Consider the following 27,452-nt stretch of genomic DNA (forward strand, 5'->3'; position numbering starts at 1 on the left):
TAAGGTCCTCCTTAGCACACAGGGCAGCTTCCTTGGTTGTCCTTCTGTTTTTAAGTTCACCAGCATTCTCCATGCAGGACAGCTTCACCTTTTAACAACTGGATTACATGCACAGAAGGAGGACAAGAAGATATCCCTGTGCATGAGGGTACTGAAATGGAGGGTGGAAGAGCATTTGTCTAATGAATTTCAGCTTGATGCTCAAATTGTAAAACAAATAGAGGTCTCTGCTGGGCTCCATCACATCATACTTACAAAGGATTATGCCTGTAACCTAATTCACAGGTGCAGTAAAACATGCTTTTGCAGTGAAAGCTGGCAAAAATGAAATGCAATATCCCACATTAATAAACCAGAGACTTTTTAAAAAAGAATTTATTTCCGGGCTTTTTAAAATGGGAGTTTTAAAATATCCACAAATCCCAATAGAAATTTCCCAAATATAGAATTATCCAGTGCTGTGGGATTCCAGGAGCACATGATCTGTGCTATGGTTATTGGGAGAGGACTGAAGCAAGAACAGCTTGGATGTGGCTGTAGTTCCTCTGTTCCACAATATTTTGAAGGATTGTTTTGGACCTAACAAAATGGTGAAGCAAAGATGTGAGTAGGTACACCAAGTACAGAGACATACACACCCTTTAACCTCTCAGATAAACTAACATTGCTCGCTCTGTAGAATGCTAGAAAGCTATGTTCCAGTTTCCAAACTCTTTATTTCAATTAGGCAAGCTGCAAAAGAAAAGCTATATAGGACGAAAAGCTTTACAGACATGCTGTGTGCATGTTTTCCAAAAGATGTCCCTTTGCCTTTTGAAATAATAAAGACTGGATTTTGCAAAGAATGTCACTGGAAACCAGGGTCAAAATCATCCATATTATGTGAAAGAAAGGCAGTGAACAAGACAGGGACAAAAATCAACTCATTTGAAATGTGGTGTTGGAGTAGGGCTTTATAAATACAAAAGACAGCCAGAAAAGTAGAAAAGTGGATGCTCAATCCAGTCAAGCCTGAACTGATTGAAAAAGAAAGGAAGAAAGAGAGAACAACCTAATACGAGATGTTGGTTTACAAGATCTGTGTAGATAGGACATTTTGAAAGTCAGTAACTCTCATAGTCAGCACACATCAGAAGTGATTTAATGCACTGGTTCTTAACCTTGGGTTACTCAGGAGTTTTGGACTGCAACTCCCAGAAGCCTTCACCACCAGCTGTCCTGACTGGGGTTTCTGGGAGTTGCAGTTCAAAAGCATCCAAGTAACAAAGGTTAAGAACCACTGATTTAATGGCACAAAGTATCTTTATAGTTTTTTTCCTTAATAACTAAGCAATTGTCTAGTGACAAAGTTGGTGGAATAGGCCCCCAAGCTCTGCTAACATCGAGGTAGACCATCTCCAGCCACAAAGCAAAAACCAGCAATTTCACAGTTTAAATGAGTGAGCTTTGAAATATTTATCCTCTCTTTTTAGAAAGATAGATATTTAAAAGATATATAATAGAATAGAAAAATATACTTAATATATTAATATATTTTAAAAAGAGGATAAATACAGGGGTGCCTCGCATAGCGAATGCCTCGTTTAGCGATGAATTCGCATAGCGATGGGGTTTTCCGGGGAAAATAGTGCCTCGCATAGCGATGTTTCCTATGGAGGAAACTAGCATAGCGATGGTTGGGGCCATGCTTCGCATAGCGAATGCTGTCAATGGTCCCGTTTCGCTTAGTGATGTTTGCAAAAAGAGCGGGAAAACTGGCTGTGTTGCAATGCTAATTTCTTAGCGATGTTTGCAAAAAGAGCGGGAAAACTGGCTGTGTTGCAATGCTAATTTCTTGTTTTCCTCAAATCCTATCTGCCAGTACCCAGGATGCATTGTGCCTGTGCGGGGAAGGTATAAAACCCCTTGCCCATGCATCCTGGGTTTACTCTCCCATGTGCACTTCCAAGGTTGGCATTTGTCACTTTGGACTGTGTTTTGGGGGTGCATCCTGTGCTTGAGCAAGAGAAGGTAAGCTTGCATTACTGAAATGCTAGATGTTTTTTGCAAGGGGGATTTTGGGTCTGTGCATTTGTGTGGGATTTTTGTGTTTTAAATGTTTTCTTTCTGCCATGTGGGGATGTTGGGTCTGGCTGGCTCTGGCTTTGGTTATGGGGGGGTTAATTGGGGGAATTGCAGGGGTTTTTTTGCTGGGGGTTTCTGTGCTGGGACTGCTGTTTCTGGTGGAGTTATGCTTGCCTGAGCCTGGGATTGGGGTCCTCAACTGAAAAGCCATTTTACAACTTTTTTTCTCTGTGCTTGGCTGCCCATGGGGTGGGGGTGCTGGGGTCCAAGGGTGCTGGAGGCACACTGGGACTGCTGTTTCTGGTGGAGTTATGCTTGCTGAGCCTGGGATTGGGGTCCTCAACTGAAAAGCCATTTTACAACTTTTTTTCTCTGTGCTTGGCTGCCCATGGGGTGGGGGTGCTGGGGTCCAAGGGTGCTGGAGCCACACTGGGACTGCTGCTTCTTATTCCAATTTTGAATGTTTTTCCTGTAGGTGTGGTGTGGTGTGGTGTGCTGTGGTGTGTTGTGTTGTGAGTCCTTTGGTGGCTGTTTGATCCTGAGGTAGGTAACGTTTCTTTTCGTTTGGGTTTTTTCTCCTTTGTTTGTGGTGGAGGGTGTTGTAAGGGTCAGTTTAATTGTTCTGAATTTTTCTTTGCTTAGGCCTTGCCTTCAGGTGTGCTGTAGCCTTTCCAGGCTTTTCCAAACGATCCGTTTGATCCTGAGGTAGGTAACGTTTCTTTTCCTGTGGGTTTTTTCTCCTTTGTTTGTGGTGGAGGGTGTTGTAAGGGTCAGCCTAATTGTTCTGAATTTTTCTTTGCTTAGGCTTTGCCTTCAGGTGTGCTGTAGCCTTTCCAGGCTTTTCCAAACGATCCGTTTGATCCTGAGGTAGGTAAGGGTTTATTTCTTCCCCCCCCCCCAGGTTGTGGTGCATGTGTGTGTGCCAAAACTGCCACTTGCCTGTCCAGGGCAGTTTTGGCCAGGTGTGGGAAGGTGAGGCAGATGTACATCACTGACAGTTTTTTTTTTTTCATTTAACGTAGCTACAGCGCTGGACATGGGTCCAAAGAAGACTGCTTCTGCCCAGGTTGGCAAGCCGACCAGGGAGAAGGTCACGCTTGAAATGAAGAAGGAGATCATTCGTAAATACGATGGGGGGAGACGCATTGCGGACCTCGCCTGGGAGTACGGGCGCAATGCATCGACCATCGGCACCATCGTGGCCAAGCGTGACAAGATCCTTTCAATGGATGCCGCCAAGGGTGTCACAAGGATCGCCAGGAACTGTCCAGCTGTCCTGGAGGAGGTGGAGAAGCTCCTGGTGATCTGGATGGAGGAGAAGCAGCGTGGAGGGGACACGGTCACTGAGGCTGTGATCTGTGAAAAGGCCAGGTCCTTCTATGCCGACCTCATGGCAGAGCAGCCCGGAACATCAGCTGAGCCTGAGGAGTTCAAGGCCAGCAGAGGCTGGTTTGAACGATTCAAGGCAAGATCTGGCATCCACAGTGTGGTTAGACACGGAGAGGCAGCGAGCTCAGACACCACTGCTGCAGAGGACTTTGCTGTGGAGTTCCTCGAGGTCATAACCACAGAGGGCTACCTTCCAGAGCAGGTTTTCAACTGTGATGAGACCGGCCTGTTCTGGAAGCGGATGCCCAAAAGGACCTTCCTCACCCAAGAGGAGAGCAAGCTGCCTGGCCACAAGCCGATGAAGGACCGCCTGACCCTCCTCTTCTGTGCCAACGCCAGCGGGGACCTGAAGATCAAGCCGTTGCTTGTCTGCCACTCTGAAAATCCACGTGCTTTAAAGAAGCACAGGGTAGACAAAGCACGGCTGAAGGTGATGTGGCATTCAAACTCCAAGGCTTGGGTGACACGGGTACTCTTTGTGGACTGGGTCAATCACGCTTTTGGCCCAGCTGTGAAGCGGTACCTGTTGGACCGTGACCTGCCTCTGAAGGCCCTGCTCCTAATGGACAACGCTCCTGCCCATCCTTCAGGCCTTGAGGATGACTTGTTGGAGGAGTTCTCCTTCATCCGGATCATGTTTCTCCCTCCAAACACCACCCCGCTACTCCAGCCCATGGATCAGCAGGTGATCGCAAACTTCAAGAAGCGCTACACCATGGAGCTGTTCCGGCGCTGTTTTGAGGTGACTGATACCACCAGCCTTACCCTCCGTGACTTCTGGCGTGATGAGTTTGACATCGTCATCTGCCTGAAGATGATCGCCAGGGCCTGGGACGGTATCACCCAGCGGAACCTGAACTCTGCGTGGCGCCCACTCTGGCCAGGCTGTGTGGCTCCTGGTCCTTCAGCACCTGCACCTGAGTCCACAGTGATGCAGGACATTGTGGACTTAGGGAGGGACATGGGCCTCGATGTCACTGAGGATGACATTGCAGAGCTGGTTGAGGGTCATGACCAGGAGCTGACCACACAGGAGCTGGTGGATCTTCAGGCGGAGGCGAGGGAGGAGCACGAGGAAGAAGAGCAAGAGCATGCAGAGCTGTTGACCAGGGACCTTAAGAAGTTTTTGACCAGCGGGAATTATGTGCAGACTATAGCACAGCGGTATCACGAGGACACGAATCTGGCACAGAACTTATCGAATTCCTATGACGAAAGGATTGTGTCCCCTTTCCGAGGAATTCTGAAAAGGCGGCAAAGGCAGCTGACAATGGACAGGTTCCTCACAAAGAGACCAATGCAGGAAGAGGAACCTGCTCCTTCCACCAGTGCTGCTCAGGTTGCTTCAACGTGGAGCATTTCTTCTTCCTCCCCCTCATCAACCCCCTAAAAGAGTGCTGCATTTATTTGGGGTGGTTAGGGTGGTTTAGACGATTCCACCTCAATTGTTGATGTTAAAGTTGAAATGTTTACTGTAGTTTTTTGCTTCTTCACTGCAAGAAGGGTTTCTGTAGTGTACTGATGCACTTTCAAAAAAGTTTGTTGTGAAATGTTATGCTTCTTCACTGCAAGAAGGGTTTCTGTAGTGTACAGTACTGATGCACTTTCAAAAAAGTTTGTTGTGAAATGTTATGCTTCTTCACTGCAAGAAGGGTTTCTTACTGATGCACTTTCAAAAAAGTTTGTTGTGAAATGTTATGCTTCTTCACTGCAAGAAGGGTTTCTGTAGTGTACAGTACTGATGCACTTTCAAAAAAGTTTGTTGTGAAATGTTATGCTTCTTCACTGCAAGAAGGGTTTCTGTAGTGTACAGTACTGATGCACTTTCAAAAAAGTTTGTTGTGAAATGTTATGCTTCTTCACTGCAAGAAGGGTTTCTGTAGTGTACTGATGCACTTTCAAAAAAGTTTGTTGTGAAATGTTATGCTTCTTCACTGCAAGAAGGATTTCTGTAGTGTACAGTACTGATGCACTTTCAAAAAAGTTTGTTGTGAAATGTTATGCTTCTTCACTGCAAGAAGAGTTTCTCTGCTGAAAGAGTTATGCAGATGTTCAATCACCTCGATTTCTGAGTCTAAAAAGTTGTCTTATGCTATAAAGTTTATGATGTTTAATGTGCACTTAATAAACCCTTTGTTATCCTGATTTGACTTTGTTCTGAGTCTTTTTTTTAATTTGTTATAAGTTCTAAATGCTTGGGGTGGTCAGTGCAGGTTGTAAAACCTGTGCAGACTTAAACTTGCCTAGGTTGTGACTCTTAGTTAATTTTGGTTGAATTTTTCCCTCCCCCATAGAAATCCATGGAGCCCAAATTTTGACAGCTCCATTGTTTCCTATTGGGGAGAAAAAAAATCACCCTAAATTAACGAAAAGTCACATCTAAGCCAAATTACATTTGCACCCGTTTTAGAAGGTGCAGAAACTATTCCAAGCATTTAAACCCATTTTTGCCCCTTGTATGACACATTTAAAATTGTAAAAATTGACTTCGCAAAGCCCTTGAAATGTATTGAGTCAGCTTCAATACATTACAATGGAGGAAACATTGTTTCGCTTAGCGATGTTTCCTATGGGGTTTTTCGCATAACGACGGCAATCCATTCCAATTGGAACGGATTAACCGGTTTCCAATGCATTCCTATGGAAAATGGTGTTTCGCATAGCGATGGTTTCACATAGCGATGGGTTTTTTTGGAACGAATTAACATCGCTATGCGAGGCACCACTGTATTTCAAAGCTCACTCATTTAAACTGACAAACAGACATTTAAAAGAGTTTCTCTTTCTGGTGTACCAAAATATAAATAAATATATATGTAAATATTTGTACACCAGAAAGAGAAACTCTTTTTAATGTCTGTTTGGGCAGGAATGAGTTTAGAAGTTTTCTCCTTAGAGTCTTTCAATTTGGTTCCAAGTGTCAGATTCAAAATTTCAGACCTTCCATGGGCTCTCAAACGTGCAACACTGTTGCAGACTTGAGAGTGTTTTTTATGTTTAGAACACTCATTCACCTCAGGAAGCCAGAAACACAGACTTTCCCCCTCAAAATTGCTTTTTAAAAATTCAGATCATCCCCCTCCAATGCCTGGATTCCTTACAAATAAATGAAGGAGCTGAAACTCATCATTCTCTGTCAAGATAAGCAAGTTTGGACTTTTCAATGTATTTGATTTGTTTTAAATCTACAGAGTGCGGGAGGTCACTGCTGTCTGCCTGGGAGTAAAATACTGTACTTTTCAACAGATTTTTCACTGTCAATAGGAAATCATCAGCAAACAAATTAATCTTTATTTTATTATTTTCACCCATACCTTCAATTAAATTGTCATTCCTTATTACATTTGCTAGCATTTCAATAATCAAACAAAACAGAACTGGAGAAAGAGAGCAACCGTAACTAGTGTGGTTGTTATGGCTTTTTCGGGCTCTTTGGCCACGTTCTGAAGGTTGTTCTTCCTAACATTTCACCAGACTCTGTGGCGGGCATCTTCAGAGGACAGGAGCAGCCTTGGCCTAGAGTAATCTGTTCTGTCATCCCATCATTAACTATTACGGTGGAAGTATTCTCCACATATAATTGATCTATTATCCCCCTAAATTTCTTTCCAAAACCCCAGCCCTTTAAAAGAATCTTTGATGTTGGCCACTCTACACAATCAAATGCCTTGAAAATATCTAATGATAAAATACCTGCCTTTGATTTATCTTTCTCTATATTATATATAATATTCAAAACCCTCCTAGTCAAATTTTCCATTTGTCTTCCCTTTAAAAACCCATTCTGATCCTCTTTAATATATTTTGTAATAAACTTGTTCATTCTATTTGCCAGTATTGCAGTGAATATCTTTGCATCTTGGTTTAATAGTGAAATAGGTCTATAGGAACTTGGGTCTGTTAAACCTTTATTAGGTTTTGGGATGAGAGTTATTAATGAATGTTTCAAAGAATCTGGTATTTTCTCTCCTTCCAATATCTCATTGTAAAGTATTTTATCTTAGGGATCAGTATTGACTTAAAAGCTTTATAACATTCTGATCCGATTCCATCAAAGTCTAGAGTTTTACCATTTTTTAGTTCTATAATATCTTCATCCTTTATCTCTTTTTCTAATTCTCTTTTATCATTCTCTAATAGTTTACTCTTAACATTTTCTTTAATATAATTTTCTATACCTTCTTTCAATGTACTATTAGCTTTATATAAATTTTGATAGAATTCTTTAGACTACAAATCTTTCCTGTTTCATCTTTAATCACTCCAATTGTATTTTTTGATCTTTTAGTTTGAGTTATTCTAGCTAAAAGCTTTGAATTTTTATTACTATATTCAAAAAAATCCTCTTCGTATATATCAAATTCCTCTGGACCTTTTCTAACTCTACACTTTCTGTATAGAAATCTCTAATGATAATAATAGCTTGAATCTCTAATTAATTTTTTTATTATCTCTATAAAGTATTTACTTTCTAAATCTTTTAATGATTCTTCTTTTTTATATTTTCTTCTCTCAAAGTTTTTATTCTACACGATTCTCTTATAGCAATTCCTCTCATAATAACTTTAATAGTGTCCCATAACACTCCTATTTTACTCCCATCTGCTTCATTACTTGACTATATTTCCAACCATTCTTTCTTAACTCTATACACTACAGCTCTATGCTGAAAAATTTTGGAATCTATTCTCCATCTTCTAGCTTCTCTATAGTCCTTCCTAACTTCCATATCCATCACAATCAACACATGAACCGTTATTTTTATCACATTAATATTTGTATCTACTACCTTTGAAATTAAATTTTGCGATATAAAGATAAAATCTATTCTTGAATAATTATTACGTACAGAAGATAATACGTAAATCTTCTTTCATCCCCCTTCAATTCTCTCCATATATCTTTTAAATCTGTAATTTTCAACATCTTGCTCAAAAGTGTACTTTTGTTCAACTCATTTTTTTTACATACAGGTTTATCATGTACCTTATCCAAAATCATGCTAAAATCTCCTCCCATAATCACATATCCCTTTCTAACCTTCTCCATCTCTTGAATCACATTTCTATAAAATTCTCTTTGATTCATATGTGGTGCATAAATATTTACTAATGTATAACTGTCTTCCCCTATTTGACCCTGTATTATCAAATATCTACCATTTCTATCTTTTACTACTTCTTTTATTGCAAATTCACAATTTTTAGATATCAATGTCGCTACACCTTTGGAATTGGAAGTCCCAAATCCTTTTTCATAAATATGTATATTTTGTAATTTCAGTTCATTAACTCCATCCTTTGATTGATGAGTCTCTTGTAAATAAATAAAGTCAACCTTGTTTTTCTTCAGTAGTGATTCTATTCTCTTTCTTTCTGTTACAGACCCTAGGCCTTTCACATTTAAAGTAACTAAACTTATGTTTTTCTCCATAATCTGACTTTTATTTGGTCCCGTTGTGTATCCCACAAAACAAAAACAAAAACACCCTAAGAAACCAAATGCACCTACATCTCTATCTAATCTATCCCTAACATCCCTCTCTACATATAAACTCTTTTCCTCCCTCCCATTTTCCCGTGTCTCAATAAAGTTTGATGCGAGCTCTGGGAGGGAGGGAGATGCCACACACACCAGTCTGGGCCCCAGCCAAATCTTCATTCCTGTCTCACCCTACCCTATATATATATCATAATGCCATAATGCCTCTTTCATTTAACATATTTGTTTCTATTTATGTCCTTATCCCTTAACTTTTCCTCTCACTTCTTCAACCCAAAAACAAACAAACAAAACAACCCACAGAAGACAAAAGACAGTGTTAATAAAAAGAAAAGGAAGAAAAAGGGAAAAGAAATAAAAAATACAGTGTTAAAAAAAGGAAGATAGAAAGAGTGGGGGGAGGGGGGAGTAGTCAAACATCCGATAACATCCAATGGTTTCTTCCAATCGAGATATCTTTCTCTTTCAAATTTCCACTCCTTGCACGCTTACTTACTTGTACCTTGGTCGCCTTCATCTTCTTGCCAAAGCCCCCTCACAATCAGCAAATCCTTGCCTTCTTCAAAAGAGTAGATTTTGAAAACTACTCCATCCTTCCATATTTTTAAAGAGACAGGACGAACCAAGTTGCATTTTCTACCATTCTTGATTAGAATTGAAGTGACGGGTTTCATCGTTTTCCTCCACTGTATAGATTCATTCCTTAAAACCTGGTAGATCTGAACTGGGTTTGATCTATAAACTAGCAGTTCTGGTTTTTCTTTAATGACCTTAAGAAATTGTTCTTTCTTGACATAGTTGAAAAATTTCAATATTACAGGTTTTGATCTCTTGCTTCTGGGATTCCCAACAAAATGTATTCTCTCTATATCTTCCTTTGCGAGATGTTGGGAAATCATAATAGAATTAATCAAGGCCACCACTTCCTGCTTAAGATCAGTTCCTTTTTTATGTTCAACATTCATTATTTTTATGTTGTTACATCTTGAGTTACCTTTCAGATAGATAACTTTCTTTTGCAAATCATCTGTCTTCTGTTGTTGCACCTTCATTTTCCCTTGGAAGTCTTCCAGTTGTTGAACTCTGCCCTCCTTCTCTCAGCTTGCCTTCATGTTCTCCATTTCTCCCTGGATTGCTTTCAAGTCTTTTCCCATCTGTTTTTCTTTTATTAAAGAGTCCATTTTGGAGAAAACCTGTTCCAGTTTTGTATCAATTGGGCTCTCAAGTTCCTTTACACAAACAGCTAATCCCGAATTTTTCCCCCAAGCTGGCTTCAGTAAGACTGCTCAAAGAGGTAGCCCCTCCCTCCTCCTTTCCCACAGCTTCCTGAATCTCTCTAGAAGCTTCTTTAGGAAAGGGCTCTTCCTCCACTTGTCTTAAACATTCAAGGCTATGATCTGATGGTTCTTCTGCTTCTCTTGTCCAACTTCTAGCTCTTTTATCTCTGTTTTTCCTCATAAGCAGAGCAAATATTCATAGCACAAGAAGACAAGCCATCTTTAACAGTCTTTAACAGTTCTGTAGCTGTATAACTTCACTGGCATTCTTTCTGAGTGAAAACAAAAGTACATTCCTCAGATATGCAGCCAGTCTTTTACAATTTAAAAAGCACTTCTATCTCGCTTGAAATTTTCACAAAGAATTTAAGCATGTTTACTCACATTTCCAGTAGGGGAAAAGGCATTTATCACCCTATTTACGTTCCACAGGGTGAGGAGACAAAGATTTAACTGCGCATCCCATCCCGGCAGAAGTAACATCTCAATGACAATTTTTTTTGATTCATGATTCATCAATGTTACCGAATCAATTAATATGAATTTATGAATATTCATCGACAAATCATTTTGTCAATTTGTCTTCAATTTAAAAGCCTATAAAACTGGCCACCAAACACCTAGAGACACTATATCTGCAGGGAAGCTTCTTCAGGCACTTTTCTACAAGTCCACGACATTTGGTGAACATTGGGTAACAGAACTCTGAGTTATATAGTCAAAAGTAGAACAACCCCAGGAAAGCTCCCCCCAGGTACTTAGATAATCCAGAATCAAACTGAAGCTTCCTAGGTTTTTCCCCAACACGCCTGCCATGTTTGGTGAAGATTCAATATCCGACCTCCAACTTATTCACCCACAAATTGGGTCACCACAGGATAGTTTACCATGTGGAACAGAAAAGCCCATGGCATTGAGGGAGTTATATTTCACTCCAGCAGAATGAAAGATCTTTGGCACTGAGGTAGCTTGGTTTGTCTCTCGCAGGCACACAGAGGCATGAGGCATTGAGCAATTAGCAGCACTGACATAGTTGGCAGCAGTAGAGTGTGTTGCCCCATCGGGCACTGGGATACATAGAAGCAGCAAAGTAGTATGTGCTGCCCCATTAGGCACTGAGGTAGATGCTAGCAGCAAAGTCACATGTGTTGCCCCATCAGGCACTGAGGTTGATGGCAGCAGCAAAGTCACATGCGTTGCCCCATCAGGCACTGAGGTAGATGGCAGCAGCAAAACCACGCGTGTTGCCTCATCAGGCACTGAGGTAGAATGCAGCAGCAAAGTCGCGTCTGTTGCCCCATCAGGCACTGAGGTAGACGGCAGCAGCAAAGTCGCGTGTGTTGCCCCATCAGGCACTGAGGTAGATGGTAGCAGCAAAGTCGCGTGTGTTGCCCTATCAGGCACTGAGGTAGACGGCAGCAGCAAAGTCGCGTGTGTTGCCCCATCAGGCACTGAGGTAGACGGCAGCAGCAAAGTCGCGTCTGTTGCCCCATCAGGCACTGAGGTAGACGGCAGCAGCAAAGTCGCGTCTGTTGCCCCATCAGGCACTGAGGTAGACGGCAGCAGCAAAGTCGCGTCTGTTGCCCCATCAGGCACTGAGGTAGACGGCAGCAGCAAAGTTGCGTGTGTTGCCCCATCAGGCACTGAGGTAGATGGTAGCAGCAAAGTCGCGTCTGTTGCCCCATCAGGCACTGAGGTAGACGGCAGCAGCAAAGTCGCGTCTGTTGCCCCATCAGGCACTGAGGTAGATGGTAGCAGCAAAGTCGCGTGTGTTGCCCCATCAGGCACTGAGGTAGACGGCAGCAGCAAAGTCGCGTCTGTTGCCCCATCAGGCACTGAGGTAGACGGCAGCAGCAAAGTCGCGTCTGTTGCCCCATCAGGCACTGAGGTAGACGGCAGCAGCAAAGTCGCGTGTGTTGCCCCATCAGGCACTGAGGTAGACGGCAGCAGCAAAGTCGCGTCTGTTGCCCCATCAGGCACTGAGGTAGACGGCAGCAGCAAAGTTGCGTGTGTTGCCCCATCAGGCACTGAGGTAGATGGTAGCAGCAAAGTCGCGTGTGTTGCCCCATCAGGCACTGAGGTAGACGGCAGCAGCAAAGTCGCGTGTGTTGCCCCATCGGGATGTCCACATCCCACACTGATTTTCTAGGCTGGATCAGTGTGGGATTACATTCTAGGTACCAACATAATTATTGGCAGATACGGTGGCATTGGGGGTGGCATTGGTAATTTATTGGCAGATATCTGCCACATGGATGAGGAAGAGGGAGGCATTTGCCATCAGGGAGGGACAGAGACACTCACCAAAGTGAACTAAAATATGCTGTTTTTGCCTGGCAGAAACGGTGGGATGATTAATTCAGATCTGCAAGCAGCACATGAGCCTCTAGAAGCTGGAATGAACAGTGTACCTACCTACTGAGGCAGTAGAAAAGGCTAGGACGCTGGAATGAACAATCTGCAAGGAATTTGGAATGAAGGCTGAGTGGACTTTGGAGCACCGTGCTTAGCTATGCTATTTTGCCAATCATTGCCATTAACGTGAACAGTGTTTTGTTTTGTTTTTTGAAAAAATTATTACAACTGGGATGGGCAAATTAGATTGAGTGATGTCATTGACAACTGCAGACAGATCATGAACTTGTGTTTATATTGGTTTAAAAATGGTTACGGTACATAACTGTGCACTAGGACTGTGTACATTTAAGGCAGTAGATTTAAACATGGAGAGGGAAGAGGTGCCCTTTGGAGTTTTCTAAGCAAAAGAGAGAACCAGTGGACTCGTTTCGCCATTCAACTGAGCATCACGGCACTGCAGTTTGAGGACGAGAAAATGCAGAGAGAGACTCGGCCCATAGAAGAATATAGGCTGTTGCCTGAACTGGATGGCGTAGTGGAGGTTGATGGCTTTGAGAGGTCAATATGTCAGTGAACCTGCTCTAGGTTTTTATTCTGAACTTTACGAGAGCCATCCAAAGTAGGGAACCTTCTTGTCAAAAGGAGCTTAGCATCTCACACAGGAGTTTCAAAGTCTAAACTAAAACCCAGAGGAGATAGGCCACACCGCTGACCTTGAAGACACCAGCCTTCGCTGAAATGCCGCTGTGAGGGATAAACTACGAGGCTGGCTCTATCCTTCCTCCTTTTGTCCCACGATAGATTGAGTTCCAGTGGTTGATGAGAGGCTACGGAAGCATTAGTCACATCTGGCCTTAATTTTCAATGGATTATTTTCCCAGTCAGTATAAGGCAGACAAAATCTTTATTGAGCTATCAGTAGACGACTGCAATATGAAAATAGGATTAATGCACCAATTTAGGGCAGAATCCAAAATCCCAGATAGGCTTGCTGGAGAAGGTTTGGATTGGCCTTTAAGTCCCTTTTGCTGGCACAACGATCCTTCTGCCGGCCTACCCCCCTGAGGCTGGCCTAACACTCTGTGCGGGCTGATCCCCCATCTGATCAGTGGACAGAAGGGCCAAAAGGGGGAGGGGAAGTGGAGGAGAAAGGGAGGGGCAGGGGAGGAGCTGAGTTACACCAAGCTCAAACTCCTCACCCTTATGCTGGCACAAGTCAGGCCAGGAAAAAAAATACTCCAAAGTAATTTCCAGCACATGGAACCCAATGGGAGCTTGCAAAATAATTAAGGCCCAATCCTCCCACCTCTCAGGGAGACACACTCAGCTGAGATTACGATACAGCACACCATCAACGGTATATATACCCCTCACTCAGATGTCAACATACGGGCCAGGGGACTTTCTCTCTGGCTTTGCAACATACTGACTTTGGACTCACGAGGAGACACTTGAGTCATGGTGGTGGTGGCAGCTCACTATGGGAAATGGCACTTTGCAACACAAAACACACAAAAGACCCACTCCAAAGCGTGTAAGTTCTCTTCTCTAACATCTGTCTGCCTCGCATCCTGCCTCATATCCTAACAGGTAGAGACTTCAACCCCCAGAAATCCTGACCAGCAGAGGTGGTGGTGAAGGCTTCTGGAAGTTGTAGTCCAAGAATATCTGGAGGCCCAAGGTTGGAGACCACTGTACTAACAGGTAGAGCCACTAATCTGTCTGCCTCTTATCCTAAAAGGTAGAGCCATCCAGGAATACAGCTGCAAGACACAAACACCCCGAAGCCTGTGGCTTCTAGCTTCTAGAAAAGAAAACCCAGGTAAATGAACGGAGGAAAGCCATGAAATGTCAGTCTTGCCTTTCTCATGAGAGCACTTCTCACTAGCAACAAATAAGACTTAACTTCTTCTCCTGCCTGTGTCTTCTAGGGCTGAAGTGAAGTTGTTGTTGAGGGTGGGCAGAATGCTACTCTAAGGGACCCAAACTACCCTCCCAGACATTAACGAGGAGGCTGAGGGTGGGCAGGATTAGGGTTGGATGGATCCACGCAGCCCCCCAATCATGAGCCAGGAGGCGGAGGGAGTGGGTGGGAGCCAACCCGGCTGCCAATCATGGGGGAAAGAGCCCAAGTTAGGTCCCTAAACATTACCCAACCAGAAAAGAAGACAGGAAGATGGACAGTGGAAGGTCAGACCCTGAGCTGTGTAGAGTTGTGTCAGAGGGATGAGAGCCCCCATGATCCCTAACATGCCCAGCCTAGGAATGGTTGCCCAAAGTACAACTCTGCACAGCTCTGGTTGCTATATTTGCCACTGATGACGAGTTAGAAGGGAGGGAAAAGGGAATAAGACGAGGCCATCCCACGGAAGGAGTGTGGCATCGTGTGCAAGGAGGTAGCTAGGAGTAACGGGGCGGGTTTCTGCAAGAGAATCCTTGGGAAATGCTTGGGAATGTGAAAGACAGCTCTGCAGTTCCAAAAAAGTGGGGAGAGGGCAAGACAGATCACATCCTGCAGCAGCTTGCTTGCCTCATGGCCCAGAGTAGGCATGGGCCACATTGTCTCGCAACTGTACCTCCTGTGGATCCGGGCCCTGGGATGTTTCTCCCGTCACATTCAAAACACACATGGGAAGTCATGGCTATAACAGCCCCCACATCTGGGGGGGATCTAGGGGGGCAAGTTATGTAGCACAGCACACACTAGCAAGGTCTTTGACACCTTTTCTGATTTGCGGAGCAGGCGACCCCCTACGTGCTGCAAAAGACAGAAACGCATTTTCCCCACCCCAAAGGATCACTCGCTCTGTCACCATTCTGGTTTTCCTGTGTGCTGCATTATAGGGGCTGGTGCATCCAGGGAGGTCCTTAGGATACGGTGTCTGCAGGAATGGCCGGAGAGGATAGCCCCAATCAGCTGGAGTGGGGGAAACATAGCCGTCAGCATCTGTATGAGTCCTCTTTGTTCCCTCCCATTTGCCACACATTAAACTTACCCAGCCACCAACTTCAGGCGGCAGGCCAGCTCTCTGCCAAAGGAAGCAGACCAGATGCCTCCAGCACCTGGGCATCATGATCCAATCCAGGCATAGTGCCATTCACATAGGTGAAAGTTCCCTGGGCATTACCAGAGGCTGGGCTCCCCAAACCCCCTCCTCCGAAGGGGACCAAATGCTCTTCGCTTCAGGAAGATTCTCCCCAAAGGGAACAGAACAATGATGCTGCTGGAGAAGCATCGAGAAACCCATCAGTCAAAAAGACTGCGTTCAGCCAGAGGGCTTGTCAAGCGCATCACCACACCGTCGTTTGCCTGTCTTCAGAGAGACCCTTGCCTTCACCCACCAAGTTCTACCCGGACCACCCGCGCGAGCCAGGAGGTGAGGCTGAGGAGCCTGACGCCGAGGGAGGCCCGGAGGGAGAAGACACGAAACCGGGCCTTCTCGGCGGTGGCTCCTCGCCTTTGGAACAATCTCCCTCCTGAGATTCGCTTGGCCCCTACGCTGGGTACATTGAAAACTCAACTAAAAACATGGCTCTATGTCAAGGCCTTCCCTCCTGCCAGCACCTAATCTAACTTAATTTATTTTTCTCTTCCTTATCTATTTATTATTTACGATTATTTATGATTTTTGTCATTTTATGTTAATTGATATTTTAATTTATTTTATTATAATTGTATACATGTTCATGTTAGCCGCTCAGAGTGGTATAGATTTACCAGATGAGCGGTGTCGCGAACACGGGTTCGAAAACACACGTGTAAGCTTGGACAGAGAGCAATCAGGAGTTTGCACATGCTAAAATGGGCTGAAGAGTCCAAATTCAGCTAGCCATGATACAACACTCCTTCTCGCAGGTCTGCCCACATAAGAACACCCTGGTACTCTCAGATATTGTGAAAAGGTCAAGTGGGCTTTGTAGTCCTTAGACTTAACTTGCACCACTGACAGGACTCTAAGTAAGCAAGGCCGAGGCAGCATTCTCAGATGACCCTATGACAAGTGTACTGTTCAGGAAACCAAATGAGTTTTATAATCTTTATTGTATTAAAGAAAAAACATGTTACTAAGCCAAATTAAACCAGTCCAAATAAACTAGCATTGTGCTGTTTAGTTACACAGATGTAGTGAGGCAAAGAAAACATGAAAAATATAAAAGAGTTCAAAAACCTTATTAAAAACACAAAAAGACATTAAAAAGAATCAAAACAGTTCCAGTCCAAGAAATCATTAGTAAAAACAAAATAATCCAAGTTGGTTATAAAAAGGCTATAGTCCTCAGTGATCCTATAGAATAAAAACCCCTAAACAAAAGTAAAAATCCATTATATGTCCCATAGTCCTTAGAAAAGAAAAATCCAGTGAATATACCATAGTCCTTACAAAATTACAAGAGCATAGTCCATATGGAGTATTCCAAGAAAAGAAGTCCATAAAGAATATACCATAGAACAGTCCATAGAATATACTCCATGCACAGTCCTTAGGAAAAATCCCATAAGTCCAAAAGTAATCCAGCAAAGCATAGAAACCAGTCCATGTAGGTAGGCCACCAGTCCCAAATGGCTGAAGAGTAGGTCACGAATGACTGAAAGGTCGGTCTTGGAAAGACAAAGTCCATAGGCAAAAAGTTCCTTTTTCAAGAGTAACTGGCAAGGGCTTAATGCACCTTCCCACGATGTCATCCAATCAGAGTTCGTTACTAGGCAAACAGTCCTGTTGCACCACATGACTTCTTTCTCATACACAGCAGATGTTATTTGGGTTACGGTGGTTTCTCAGAGAGTCACAACAATTCCCATCTATCTAATCACACAGAGTCCTTTCTCAGGCTCTTAGAATAACATTCTCTCGGCTCGCCTGGAAAACACTTGTCAGCATAGCAAAGATACTTTATACAAAGAAACAAGATGGAACCTCTCTGGCTTATTTCTTAATTACAAAACCCCTATGCCTTTAAAAGATTTTAACTCAAAAACCCATCTCATCACAAGCGGGATATAAATCAAATAAATAAATAAATATAAATAAATAAATTGCCTCCCTGGTGCCAGCAGTGGGGGAGTTCAAACGCATTTAAAACTCAGTCCCTCTCCCTGACTCAGAGATGCCTAGTTTTGGCACCAAGAAAGCTGCCACTCTAACCATCTTTCAGAAAACAGCAGAGGAAAGACCAGAGAGTCCCTGGGAGCAAAAAAGCAGTTTCTTTTGAGCTCAAAAATCACAGAGAGTCACAAATGCATTTTGTGTGAATTCAAGTGTACCTACATGTTTAACTCACTTATAGCTAATAGCCACCTGTTCATATATTTTGGATGTCTTATTCACTTCTCAGCTACAAAAAGAGTGGAGAGAAGAGAAAGAAGGCTCAGGCAATGAGAGAGCCATCCTGGCTGTGAAGAATGCTATCTATAGGCCTTGAAACTGGGGAGGAATTTTTTGGCTTCCCTTGGTGTGCTAATTAGGCACACCTGGTGACCTCCAGGAGCTACTCTTCCAGGAATTACCAATTAGTTGGCTTCAGAAAGGACTGCACCTGATTGGTTGGAAAGGCTGCAGGCTCTGATGGAGGGAGATGGGATATAAGGCCAGCTAGAGGAAATGGCTGAGTTTAGCAGTTCTGGGCAGCAGCTTTATTCTGGCTGGAACATGTCCTCCAGCCTGCTGTTATGAGGAACTCTGCTTGAGTGTTGGAACCTTGTTACTCTGTGGGGAGAGCTGAGAGGTAGGAAGCTGTTATTGTTTTTGGTGGGAACAGCTCTTAGCTGCCTAAATCTCAGAATAGGTTTTATCCTTAAGGTTGCTTTTGAGCCTGGATGTGCTTTTGCATCACCCTGACTCAAAGTATGACTAAAGTGGTCAGTGCATCCTCTCTGTAAGAGGCTTCACACTTCACTAATAGTGAACCTGTAAGAGTCTAGGGGAAAAAAAAACAATTAAGCTGGGTTACTCTGGGGAATGCATTTCCCCAGAACGGTGTTGACTTTGCTCTTAGTCTTTGAGTATTGATTAGGCAGAAGACTTTTTCAGCTTCCTTTATTTCAGGTGGGCCCTTTTGATAGCCTTGCTTTTGCCTCCCATCCATTGGGGGCATTCCTAGCCGGTGCAATAAAAGGGCCTTAGACACTCTCTCTGCATGCAAGGCTTAGTCTGAGCTGTAGGTGGCAGCAGAGCAGTTCTCTCTCTTTCTCTAGCCATGCCATCCCTGGTTCTCAGGGTTGACCATGTCTTTCAGTCTGTCTGTCTGTCTTTCCTCTTCCAAGGTAGAGCGAGGCGTGGACAGGGCGCTTTTCCAGAGCTGCTGCCTATGGCAACTGGATGTGTCCCCCCAAGGTGGATGCCAGGGCCCTTCTCTGCCCCACAGCCTCTTTCGGGAAGTGCCTGCAAGCCCCGCCCAGCGAAGGGAACGCCTCGTCCTCCGCTCTCTCGCCACCCAAATCGCCCTTGGAGGATTCTCCCGAAGGCCGGCGCTGCTCCGCCCCCACGCAGAGCCTGAGTGTATTGCCGAGCAACCCTACGGCATCCCCCGGCCTGGCGTGCTCTGGCGGAAGGGGCATCGGCAGCTGGCCGGGCGAGGCGAGGCAGGTAGGTCGCTGCGCCTGGCGGGAGAGGGTGGTGACCCGTTGGACCGAGGGCTGGGCTCCTGGCCCCAGTCAGTGCAGGTTCTTGTTATGTTACCCCAGCGTTGGAGCAGTCCCCAGTTTGCCAAAGACCAGGAGTGGGGAGGGGGGTGGAAGAAAATGCCAGCCCAGGGGCTGCCTTGTTGCCTGCCACCTCTTTCTGTCTGTCTCTCTTTTTCCACTCAAAGGTCCCAGCTTGCTTGGGGGCGGGAGTCACCCTTGTAGAGTCTCTTCTAAACTGATCATTTCCGCAGGGCTTTTTGATCTTAAATGTCTGGAGGGGATAAAACCTCTTCATCTAAGGTATGATAAGGAAAAGATTGCCCAGTTTTTTACTGCTTTCCTTTTCAGTTTTAGGCTTTAAGAGGTACATTTTCCCCCCATTTCATATTGTCCATAGGAAGCAATACATGAAGATATATGTTGTTATGTTAACGGTGTACTTATTGTTTTGCATGTTATCTCTTGTCATCTGCTGCATTGTCATTTTGGTTTACTTGGTGTGCATTGTGTTTTCAGACTTTTGAAGTACGTCTGTGCGCCGATTGTTGAATGAGCATAATGAGTAACAAGGAAGAAACATGGCAGAAATGGGATGCCAAACGCTATGATTGTCTGGTTGAAATGAAAACTCTTGACTGAAAACTGTTAAATAAGTCAGGTAAACCTTAGAAGGAAGTTTTTTTCTTCTTCTTCATTTTAAAGAAACTTATTTAAGGCACGTAGAGATGTACAACTTTTTTTAAAAAAAACTTCTCTGCCTTGTTTTATTAATCCTCTGAGAAAGCAATGGAGGAGTGAAGACATATCAAATTAGCAGCCTATATATATACAGTGGTGCCTCCGGATTAACCTTCGCTGTGGGAAACATCGCACTACGGAACAGAAAAAGGCATTGGAACACATTAAACAGCGTTTAATGCATTCCAATGCCATAAAATACTTACCGTTGTGCGATGTTTCCCAGGGTCCGGCAGCCATTTTCGCGCCCTCTCCTCGCACAATGAGGGCGCCAAAATGGCTGCCATCAGCTGTCCGGCGGGTCCAAAATGGCCGCCGGAACAGCCGAAAGGGCCCGGGGTGCAGCGTTTTTGCGCCCTTGGTAAGCTAGGGGAGCGCGCGAAAACGCTGCCATAAGCCCCAAAATGGTTGCGCGCAGGCACCACTGTATATCAAATTGGGAGAGCAGGCCGAGGCAAAGAGGCACTCACGAAAGCAGCAAAATCAGGGAGCTAGATGGGGTACAGATTCTATTTGTCGTAAGTGTGGAAGGGATTGTCACTCTCGAATTGGCCTCCTCAGCCACACTAGACGCTGTTCCAAGTCCTCCATACAGAGCACGATACCATAGTCTCTCGAGACTGAAGGATGCCTATGATATGATATATATATATATCAGGGAAAGCAATCAAATAAAACAAAATCAGTAGTGGGGAAAGCATCATTAAAACAGTGGCAGAGATACATTGTTTTTGCACAGTACATCATTAAAAGCTAGTTGGAATTGTACTGTCTTCACAGTCTGTCCAGGAGCTATTAAGGGATGTGTATCGCAAGGCCTTTTCCGTGCATAGCAAACCAGATGTGCCTGCCAAATGCCTCTCTAAGAGTGCAAGTGACGTTTCAGGTTCAGAGAAAGGATGCATCTGAGCCGTCTTTACAGGGGAAGCGCTGGCCTCTGCTGCCAGTTTATGTACACAGGGACAGAGTGGAGGTACGGAGTTGATGTGCTGTAGTAAGTCAAATACCTGTTTGTAAAGTGCTGCACGGGTGCAGGAGAATTAATTTTTGTAGTTTACCTTTCCAGCATTTCTGTGAATGCTGATTGTTTCCTTCCCTCTAATTTAACAGTGTAAAATACTTTAATATAAAGTATAAATTCTTGTTAAAATTAGTTCCATAGAGATAATGAAACGTTAAAAAATAGAAGGTTTATGTCGGATTGGACAATGTTATGACATTGTAAATCCTTTTTTGAAAGTTCTCCATCTGATGTTGAGAACTGTAACGCAGTGGTTGAGAACATGGTTATGAATAGGTGAAACCTCGTGTTCATCCATGTAAGGATCAGAGACTAGGAGAGCGTACACGGCATCACTTAGGTTACTTCAGATTCAAAAACAAATAAAAGCAGAAGTTGAAAAGGGAGTGAGAGAGTGTCAGGAATTAAGATCAAAGCATACAGTTGATTCAGGATTGTCAAATGGCCAAAATAAACGTGCGATTTCCCACCTTTACACTATTCTCATCTGACAGTTTTTTCCTTGTGTAAAGAAGAAAGATCTTGTGTGCCAGATTTTAAATTTCTATTCTACATATCTCATTGTAATATTCTTGACTGATTTTTCATGGATGGAAATGTCAGGGTTCCAGTGCCTTCAGTGTGTTTTTCTGCTTAGAGCTGTGTCGCCAAATGCAAACTCTAACTATGCAGGTGTGTTGACGTTAATGCTTCTGTGAACTTACAGCAGAAGTATTTCAGTCAGTGTTCTGACCATTGCAATTTTGTCTTCTTTTCTCCTTGCAGAACGTCAGAGATGTGCACTTTGCATTAGAAAGCACAGTGAGCCATCAAGTGCAAGCACGTGAACTCTTGGTTGAAAGAACTGGAGTGACTGTTTTATATGCCAAATGGCTTCTGCATCTGCTGAAACATCTCACGCCTGAGAGACATCCAAGACTATAGTGATCAAGAAACAAAGACTAAAGGTTTAGGTGATCACAGAACAAAAAGCAATTAACTTTAGAGACAAGCAAGAAGTCAGTGGACATGTAGATGTCCGCCAGCGGAATTCCTAGAGCGTCGCCCTGAAAACTCCCTTTTATGAACCTTAACAAGCTTACAGATTGTTGACAGAATTCAGATGGGACACTAGTTACCTCATGGCCACTCAGGATAGGCCGGAGAAATCCTTTGAAGTTACGCACTAACTCTAAGGGAAAATAGGCAGAATGAGTGAGTCACAGCTCCCCGTCAGGAGCCGCTCTCACTATGCCAGGAGAGTGTACTCTGCACTGAAGAACAGACATCAGCTAGTGACCTGGAGGGGAGCGTTCCCACACTAGACCATATGGAAGTGCTATATTTGCCAAACCTGAACTTGAAACATAGTCCAGCCATTCTTTTTTCTTTCAACGTGTGGCCAACGACCATTGGCAAAACGAGGGGGAAATGCCTCCTTATGAGAGACTTGAGTTGGCACCCTTGATAGCAAAAGAAAAACAATAGAACACAGCTGGCATCAGGAAGGGATGTGTGTTGGGGAGGAAATGACCCGAGAGGGGAAAGACAGATGGTGTGGCAAGCACAGAATGACAGAACATCCTTGGGGGGTGGGGGAGAGAACCAAACTTGTGGGGCGGGGGGAGCAAATGGACAGGGCTTGGGTCATGGAGGGAATGACTGCAGAATGGGGGGTGAGGAACCATGCTCGTGGTGGCCGAAAAAATACGGGGGGGATAGACAGGGCTTGCGTCGAGGAGGGGAGGGGGGAGGGGAGGGGGGAGGGGAAGGGGGAGGGGGCAGAACTGCACTTGAAGTGGGCAGGAAAAGGCCATGGGCATTAGATGAGTTGCGTCGAGGAGGGACTGACAAGAGAGAGGGGCGGGTGGGAGGGACCATGCTTGGGTTGGGCCAGAAAGGCAGGGTGGGGATAGAGGGGGCTTGAGGGGAGGAGAGAGAAGAGGGTTGAGGGTGAAGGGGGATTTGTGGTAGGCAGGGCACGCAGCGGGGAGCAGAGGGGGCATTGCGGGAGGGTTTGTGAAAGGAAAAGGGTGGTCCTGGGAGTGGAGAGGGATGGACAAGAGGGGTTTATTTGCATAATAGAGATGAATGAGAAGAAAGGAATGTTATTTTCTTGGGTATAAAAGGGGAAAGAGAAACAGTCTTTTTATGGGTGTGTTTCCACCCATTTAATGCACGCTTCTGCTTAAAATAGTGTGCTGCATCCCAAATTTCAAATCAGCTATTCCCAGAAGCTGCAAACGACCCCATCAGAGTTGTTTTCTTCTCTCTACCCCAAGAGAGACTCTTAATAACTGACTGAATCCTCTTCAGGGAAGACCATGGAAAGCATTTCCTTGACATCCACCCAGGTAGGGGCTGAGAAATATGTCCCCTACCCCAATATTAAAATTGACCCATCAGTGGCACTTCCTGAAATGAGACAATGCAAAGGCTGCTTATTTCCTTGGCTGATGGGAAGCGATAGCTTCTCCCGTGTTATTGTGAATTCAGCAGGCTTTCGTCTTCGCCTTTTAGAGAGCGGTGCTGTTTTAAAGCTGAGACAGGAGAAATATTTCATGTACCCGTCTCGTGGGTGGGTGTTAAGATAATCCTGGCATTCAATTTTTTCAGGAAGGGAAGCATTGGCTTCTCTTCCCTTAGAGGGAAATAGGCAGGCTTGGCATCGTCCCGTGCTACAGCTGGCTGAAGTTCTAATCTTCAGGCAGGAGAGCTCCTTCTACCCGTCATTCGAGGGAGGGTTTCAAGGAGAACACTTAAGCATTTGAGAATTGTTAGTTTCTCTTCTGCTCCATGTTCATAGCAGGTTTGGCATCGTCGCATTTTGAACAAGGGTTCATTCTGGCAAGGTTTTGCATTGTTTAATTTTGGGGGTGTGGTGCGTCCTTAGGAGCCTTTCATATTCGATTAGGCGACGTATATCCTCTACCTGTCTTGAGTGATTGGTTGTCAAGGAAATCCCATCCGTGGGCTTTCCTGAACAGAAGTGGTGATTTCTATTCTGTTCAAAGACAACATCAGGCTTGGCTTCGTCGTAATTGGGGGGGCTGGGTTCGTAGTGCGATTTTCATTACGAAAAGGATTTCCTTTACCCGTCCTGTGTGATTGGATTTCTAGGAAATGACTTTCATGGCTTTCTTGAAGAGAAGAAGTAATTTCTCTTCTGGTTGAAGGAAACCATCAGTCTTTGCATTGTTTCACTTCGGTGGCGTGGTGCGTCCTTAGGCGCCTTTCATCTTGGAGTAGGCGACGTATTTCCTCTACCCGTCTTGAGTGATTGGTTGTCAAGGAAATCCCATCCGTGGGCTTTCCTGAACAGAAGTGGTGATTTCTCTTCTGTTCAAAGACAACATCAGGCTTGGCTTCGTCGTAATTGGGGGGGCTGGGTTCGTAGTGCGATTTTCATTACGAAAAGGATTTCCTTTACCCGTCCTGTGTGATTGGATTTCTAGGAAATGACTTTCATGGCTTTCTTGAAGAGAAGAAGTAATTTCTCTTCTGGTTGAAGGAAACCATCAGTCTTTGCATTGTTTCACTTCGGTGGCGTGGTGCGTCCTTAGGCGCCTTTCATCTTGGATTAGGCGACGTATTTCCTCTACCTGTCTTGAGTGATTGGTTGTCAAGGAAATCCCATCCGTGGGCTTTCCTGAACAGAAGGGGTGATTTCTCTTCTGTTCAAAGACAACATCAGGCTTGGCTTCGTCGTAATGGGGGGGGGCTGGGTTCGTAGTGCGATTTTCATTACGAAAAGGATTTCCTTTACCCGTCCTGTGTGATTGGATTTCTAGCAAATGACTTTCATGGCTTTCTTGAAGAGAAGAAGTAATTTCTCTTCTGGTTGAAGGAAACCATCAGTCTTTGCATTGTTTCACTTCGGTGGCGTGGTGCGTCCTTAGGCGCCTTTCGTCTTCGATTAGGCGACGTATTTCCTCTACCCGTCTTGAGTGATTGGTTGTCAAGGAAATCCCTTCCGTGGGCTTTCCTGAACAGAAGTGGTGATTTCTGTTCAAAGACAACATCAGGCTTGGCTTCGTCGTAATTGGGGGGGCTGGGTTCGTAGTGCGATTTTCATTACGAAAAGGATTTCCTTTACCCGTCCTGTGTGATTGGATTTCTAGGAAATGACTTTCATGGTTTTCTTGAAGAGAAGAAGTGATTTCTCTTCTGGTTGAAGAAAACCATCAGTCTTTGCATTGTTTTACTTTGGTGGCGTGGTGCGTCCTTAGGCGCCTTTCATCTTGGATTAGGCGACGTATTTCCTCTACCCGTCTTGAGTGATTGGTTGTCAAGGAAATCCCTTCCTGGGCTTTCCTGAACAGAAGTGGTGATTTCTCTTCTGTTCAAAGACAACATCAGGCTTGGCTTCGTCATAATGGGGGTGGTGGTGGCTGGGTTCGTAGCGCCATTTTCATTACGAAAAGGATTTCCTTTACCCGTCCTGTGTGATTGGATTTCTAGGAAATGACTTTCATGGCTTTCTTGAAGCGAAGAAGTAATTTCTCTTCTGGTTGAAGGAAACCATCAGTCTTTGCATTGTTTCACTTCGGTGGCGTGGTGCGTCCTTAGGCGCCTTTCGTCTTGGATTAGGCGACGTATTTCCTCTACCCGTCTTGAGTGATTGGTTGTCAAGGAAATCCCTTCCGTGGGCTTTCCTGAACAGAAGGGGTGATTTCTCTTCTGTTCAAAGACAACATCAGGCTTGGCTTCGTCGTAATGGGTGGGCTGGGTTCGTAGTGCGATTTTCATTACGAAAAGGATTTCCTTTACCCGTCCTGTGTGATTAGAGTTCTAGGAAATGACTTTCATGGCTTTCTTGAAGAGAAGAAGTAATTTCTCTTCTTGTTGAAGGAAACGATCAGTCTTTGCATTGTTTCACTTCGGTGGTGTGGTGCGTCCTTAGGCGCCTTTCGTCTTGGATTAGGCGACGTATTTCCTCTACCCGTCTTGAGTGATTGGTTGTCAAGGAAATCCCTTCCGTGGGCTTTCCTGAACAGAAGGGGTGATTTCTCTTCTGTTCAAAGACAACATCAGGCTTGGCTTCGTAGGAATGGGGCGGGGGCTGGGTTCGTAGTGCGATTTTCATTACGAAAAGGATTTCCTTTACCCGTCCTGTGTGATTGGAGTTCTAGGAAATGACTTTCATGGCTTTCTTGAAGAGAAGAAGTAATTTCTCTTCTTGTTGAAGGAAACAATCAGTCTTTGCATTGTTTCACTTCGGTGGTGTGGTGCGTCCTTAGGTGCCTTTAGTCTTGGATGAGGCGACGTATTTCCTCTACCCGTCTTGAGTGATTGGTTGTCAAGGAAATCCCTTCCGTGGGCTTTCCTGAACAGAAGGGGTGATTTCTCTTCTGATCAAAGACATCAGGCTTGGCTTCGTCGTAATTGGGGGGGCTGGGTTCGTAGTGCAATTTTGATTACGAAAAGGATTTCCTTTACCCGTCCTGTGTGATTGGAGTTCTAGGAAATGACTTTCATGGCTTTCTTGAAGAGAAGAAGTAATTTCTCTTCTTGTTGAAGGAAACAATCAGTCTTTGCATTGTTTCACTTCGGTGGTGTGGTGCGTCCTTAGGCGCCTTTAGTCTTGGATGAGGCGACGTATTTCCTCTACCCGTCTTGAGTGATTGGTTGTCAAGGAAATCCCATCCGTGGGCTTTCCTGAACAGAAGTGGTGATTTCTGTTCAAAGACAACATCAGGCTTGGCTTCGTCGTAATTGGGGGGGCTGGGTTCGTAGTGCGATTTTCATTACGAAAAGGATTTCCTTTACCCGTCTTGTGTGATTGGATTTCTAGGAAATGACTTTCATGGCTTTCTTGAAAAGAAGAAGTGATTTCTCTTCTGGTTGAAGAAAACCATCAGTCTTTGCATTGTTTTACTTTGGTGGCGTGGTGCGTCCTTAGGCGCCTTTCATCTTGGATTAGGCGACGTATTTCCTCCACCCGTCTTGAGTGATTGGTTGTCAAGGAAATCCCTTCCTGGGCTTTCCTGAACAGAAGTGGTGATTTCTCTTCTGTTCAAAGACAACATCAGGCTTGGCTTCATCATAATGGGGGTGGTGGTGGCTGGGTTCGTAGTGCGATTTTCATTACGAAAAGGATTTCCTTTACCCGTCCTGTGTGATTGGATTTCTAGGAAATGACTTTCATGGCTTTCTTGAAGAGAAGAAGTAATTTCTCTTCTGGTTGAAGGAAACCATCAGTCTTTGCATTGTTTCACTTCGGTGGCGTGGTGCGTCCTTAGGCGCCTTTCGTCTTCGATTAGGCGACGTATTTCCTCTACCCGTCTTGAGTGATTGGTTGTCAAGGAAATCCCTTCCGTGGGCTTTCCTGAACAGAAGTGGTGATTTCTCTTCTGTTCAAAGACAACATCAGGCTTGGCTTCGTCGGAATGGGGGGGGCTGGGTTCGTAGTGCGATTTTCATTACGAAAAGGATTTCCTTTACCCGTCCTGTGTGATTGGATTTCTAGGAAATGACTTTGATGGTTTTCTTGAAGAGAAGA

The 27,452-nt window shown here is 44.5% G+C and overlaps 1 long non-coding RNA gene across 1 annotated transcript; it reads left to right on the plus strand.

Moving 5' to 3' along the window:
* The first annotated feature begins 19,107 nt into the window (after nucleotides 1–19,107).
* On the plus strand, nucleotides 19,108–22,018 carry LOC140704757 (uncharacterized). The gene is made up of 3 exons (XR_013545573.1): nucleotides 19,108–19,174; nucleotides 19,729–19,870; nucleotides 21,737–22,018. It is a non-coding gene; the product is annotated as an uncharacterized LOC140704757 (long non-coding RNA).
* The last annotated feature ends 5,434 nt before the right edge of the window (nucleotides 22,019–27,452 follow it).

The sequence above is a fragment of the Pogona vitticeps genome, chromosome 5, assembly GCF_051106095.1.
Source record: "Pogona vitticeps strain Pit_001003342236 chromosome 5, PviZW2.1, whole genome shotgun sequence".
NCBI lineage: Eukaryota > Metazoa > Chordata > Lepidosauria > Squamata > Agamidae > Pogona > Pogona vitticeps.